This window comes from Ursus arctos, unplaced genomic scaffold (assembly GCF_023065955.2).
Source record: "Ursus arctos isolate Adak ecotype North America unplaced genomic scaffold, UrsArc2.0 scaffold_31, whole genome shotgun sequence".
In the NCBI taxonomy this organism is placed as follows: Eukaryota; Metazoa; Chordata; class Mammalia; order Carnivora; family Ursidae; genus Ursus; species Ursus arctos.
In genome coordinates, this window is record NW_026622997.1 from 1723829 (window position 1) to 1728739 (window position 4911).

Here is a 4911-nt window from a genome sequence, read left to right on the forward strand (position 1 = left end):
CCTCACCCCCTTTATCCTGAGAGCATTCCCTGAACAAACCACATGCTGGGGAAATCCTACTTGATCCTCTTCTCCTGTGGAACCTGCTGGAAAGCACTGTCCATGTTCATTAGACCTCTCATTTCCTGTGTTGTGACAGCTGCATTCCCCTCATCAGCTCCTCCTGCATTGTCCTCGGGGGCCTGTTCTGGTAGATCTGGGTCACCTCAGACCTAGGACACGGTCACATTATTAAAGCAATAGCGACTCATTCCTACCACTGCCAACACTCTTTCAGGATCATTCAGGAACTGGATAGGGCAGGGTTTGTATGTGAATTATATCCATGACTGTTATATACTTGAAATATCTTCAATACAGACATTAATTTGAGATCTTTGGTCGTTAAAATGTGCAGTCTGCATAGTGAGCAGGTAGTTTTACGGACAGATGAAGTGTTCCACTTAAACTTTTAGGGTCATACGTCAGCATTGAACACTTCTGTTAATGGCTCTATCAGCTTCCGTGTGCCGCTACTGAACATTTAAGCTCTTTCATTTGATGCCCATTCTCTTAATCATTATTGCAGAATTGTGTTCTTGTGAGATGCCATTTCCCCTACAATCTTTTTTGGCGGTAATTATTAGATAGAATGCCATTTCTTGTTTTGTAGAATCTATTTACTGTTTTTTTTACCTATTAGCATTTTTTCTCTCTCTCTCTATAAGGTGTGCTCTTTTCAAGTATTTATTTTTTGAATACAAAGTAATAATTTATGTGTGGATTTGTGACTAGATTTTCCTGTACCACATCCTATCATGATAGTTACTAGGGACACCATTCTGTGCTCCTTAACTAGGATAGATGTGTTTAGTATTTCCAGCCAGAATTATTTACCTAGTTTGTCTAAGAGGAATTGATGTCTCTTCACTGCAGTCAGTCATTTGATACCTACCTACATATAGATGATGGTTTTAGTTTAATCACACAATTCTTTAAATTTGGTAAGGTGGAAATGAAATGGAATTTCTCATTAACCTCGGTGCAAACATTCTTTGTCTCACAAGATTGCACTCTGAGGCGGGGCACACAGGTTGGAGAGGGACAGATGCCCGGGGTGGGAGGAGGAAGGAACAACGTGACCCAGGTCACAGAACATGCTCTTGAGGCTCGATGGGAGAAGCCAATGCACAGGCTGCTCTTTCCCATACGCAGTGTCGCTAAAGGATAATAGTTTTCCTGGATGTAATGAGAAAAAAAGTAAAAGTAAGCTGAGAGACTACGACATGAGTATTCTAGTTCCCTCCCAGGGTGCTCTCCAGGAAGGCACTGGAAGCAATCATAACACAGAGACAATCGCATTCTTCTTTCTGCTTTGGTGGGCATCTCCTTTACGTGTTATTTTATTTTCAACCTAGAAATCATATTCCCTATTATCCCTGTTAGATAGATAATCATTCAGCATTCTTTTACACACACACACACACACACACACACACACACTCATGTATAATCCTGTAAAGCAACGAATCATTTGTACAAGTTCATCTCACCAGGGTTTTATCTTCTCACGTGCCTTCTTAGTCCTTAGGGATGGGTAATGTTAAAATAGATCACCGTTTATTCCAATGGTCCATTAGTGTATCGGTGCTTTCCTTGGACGAGTTAACATTTTACTTTTGTCCCCCTCAGATTTTGTGACCGTTTATTTTATGCCCGTTTTGTATCCATTTCTTTCACACGTCAGTGGGTCTTCTCTGATTCAGATTTCAAAAGTCTTAGAGCAGAGGCGCTTGGTGGCTCATCCGTTAAGGATCTGCCTTCCGCTCAGCTAGTGATGCCGCGGCCTGGGATGGAGCCGGCCTGAGGCTCCTGTCCCTGGGGAGTCTGCACCCCTCCCCCTACTCATGTTCTCTCTAGCTCTGTCTCATGCGCTCTCCCTCTCTCTAAGATCAATAAAACCTTTTAAAAAAAGTCTTAGAAGAATTAAAATGTACTGTGTAAATATTTGAACATGATAGAACAGAACAGTCATTCTCTGATGTGCGTTTGGTTGGGACAGAACTGTGCTTCTTCAGTACTAAGCAGCTGGGTGACAATGGTCGTCAGACTCGCCTGCAAGCTGGCCACGTGCTTGATCTAGTGTGAATGACTCTGACCGGCTGCAGAAAGGGGATACTGAGCCTAAGGTCAACGGATGTCTGAGATCTCGTATAATATGAAAATATCCTTTTCGTTATCCTTTCCCTTAGTACTTCAAGGTTTCCATCCTAGTGCTTTCCCTGCTCTGCTCTGAGAATGTATCTGTCCATATCTCCATGTATTTATCTACTTAATTGTTTTATCATACAGAGTGATGGAAAGCATTATACTGTGTACATAGATTACGCAACTGGATAACTTTTAAAATGTTTATTCTGATTAGAATGTTACTGTGACTACATCTGACTTTTTCAGGGATTTCATGTGCTGTGGTTGCTCATGTGTGAAACAGAAATCTGTGGAAGGAAGAGGAAAGTCTTGGCCACTGGACTTTTGGGATCTGATTTCCACGGATATGCAGGCCAATGGAATTTTGGAGTTCCTGTTAAATCGGTACAGTAATTGTAAGCGTCTTTAGGGAAAAGGTAAGCACTGTACTTGGGTGGTGATGTTTTTCCTTTTCTGTGATCGAGTATTTTTTTTTTTTTGTATGATACAGAAAAAAAAAAGATGGTGCAGCTTTCATAAATATATTAGTCAATTCTGCTATAATGTTTCTGTGCAGAACTAGTAGTGATATTTTGAATGTAATTGAATTTTTGTTGTAAGTACAACCTTGGTCTTCAATTCCTGATTCTGAATGCATTTCAAGATCAAATTGTATTATATTCTATTGCCTGTGAAGTGTGCGTACAATCATGAGACACGTATTTACAGTAACGTCCTTCCCTCTGTCTGCATCTCCTTTTGAATTCTTTCTGATGGCTCTCCCCCTTTTTCCCTCACCCCCTATGTACATACTTATAGTCATTTAAGTCTTATTAAGCTCAGACTGAAAGACCGTTTGTACCTATGACTGATGCCAACACAAGGGCCATTATTTCATTTTCCTTATACCAAATATTAATGACATATTTTTGTGATAACATGGACTGTATTGGGAGGAACTATGTCAATTTTACTGATTACATCATTTATTCAAATAGTTACTGATAAAACCCAGAGACCTGTCTTAAACATGAAAGATCGACTCCCAGCCAATTGTTTATTTCTTTGACGATTTCTTTTAAAAGTTTCTAAATGCTTGGTCCTGACAGGAAACATGTACTAACAGACGATGGAACAGAAAAATGGCAGTTCTTTCACTGGGTTTGTCCTGCTGGGTTTCTCGGACCAGCCTCAGCTGGAGCTCGTCCTCTTCGTGGTTCTTCTGATCTTCTATCTGTTCACTCTGCTGGGAAACACCACCATCATTGCCTTGTCCCACCTGGACCCCCACCTTCAGACTCCCATGTACTTTTTCCTCTCCAACCTGAGCTTTCTGGACCTGTGCTACACGACCAGCACTGTCCCGCAGCTCCTGGTTCATCTCAGGCGAGCAGACAAGTCTATCTCCTTTGGTGGGTGCGTCGTTCAGCTCTTTGTCACTCTAGGATTGGGAGGCACTGAATGCATTCTCTTAGGGGTCATGGCATTTGACCGCTATGCAGCCATCTGTAGGCCCCTGCACTACACAGTGGTCATGCACCCCCGTCTCTGTGCCCTCATGGCTTCTGCATCGTGGGTCATTGGTTTTGCCAACTCCTTATTGCAGACAGTGCTCACCTTCCTTGTACCACTTTGTGGGAGAAGTAAAATAGACCATTTCTTTTGTGACGTCCCCCCACTGCTCAAGCTTGCCTGTGTTGACACCACTGTGAATGAGTCTGTGCTCTTCTTTGTCGGTGTGATCATTCTCCTTGTGCCTGTGGCATTAATCACAGTCTCCTATGGTCGGATTGTCAGGGCAGTCTTAAGAATAAAGTCATCTGCAGGGCAGAGGAAAGCGTTTGGGACGTGTGGGTCCCACATCACGGTGGTCTCCCTCTTCTATGGCTCGGCCATCTACGCTTACCTCCAGCCCAGCAACAACTACTCCCAGGATCACGGCAAGTTCGTTTCTCTGTTCTACACCATCGTCACCCCCATGGTCAACCCCGTCATATATACACTGCGGAACAAGGATGTGACGGGAGCAATGAAGAAGGTGCTTTGCAGGGGCCATGACTCCAGATGACTGGGCGGGGAAGATCCTATGATGGAAGACATTGAATGCCAGGGTACTTAAGATGGTTGTGACCTAGTGGTCTGGGTGGCACAGTTGGCTGGGTGTCTGCCTCCTGCTCAGGTCATGATCCCGGGTCCTGGGATCTATCCCACTACAGGCAACTTGCCTAGTGGGGAGCCTGCTTTGCCTCTGCCCCTGATTGTGCCAACTCTGTCTCTTTCTTTCTCTGAATAAATAAAGAAATCTTTAAGAAAAAAAAAGTTGATTTTGTCCTCTCCTTGTCTTCTAAAATTTCCTCTGACAGCTCTCAAGGGAATTCCCTTACCTAATGTTTTTACACACTGGGTGCTCAAAATCTAAGTCCAGGGATTCCTACCGCTGCCAGGGATGCTGCTCCGGGGCGTAGAACATCTGCATCACGTTGTCATTGGAAAAAGCTCCACAGGTTTCTCTGATTTGTCCCCCTTATGGGAGCATGGTTTCATTTCTACTTGGAAGAAGACATTGAGGAACATACCATAAAGGCATAGGGAAAATAAGAATATGAACCACTAAAACACTAAGAAATATTAACATTTTAGCATTTTCTGGCAACCTGTTGGAAGCATGTCACCTCTTCTTGCACTGTGATCATGGCTCTATTATAAGGTACACCTCTTATTCGCAGGAAATCCCATGTTCTC

The 4911-nt window shown here is 43.2% G+C and overlaps 1 pseudogene; it reads left to right on the forward strand.

Moving 5' to 3' along the window:
• Positions 1-3283: 3283 nt before the first annotated feature.
• LOC113248135 (putative olfactory receptor 2B8) lies at positions 3284-4237 on the forward strand (annotated as a pseudogene).
• The last annotated feature ends 674 nt before the right edge of the window (positions 4238-4911 follow it).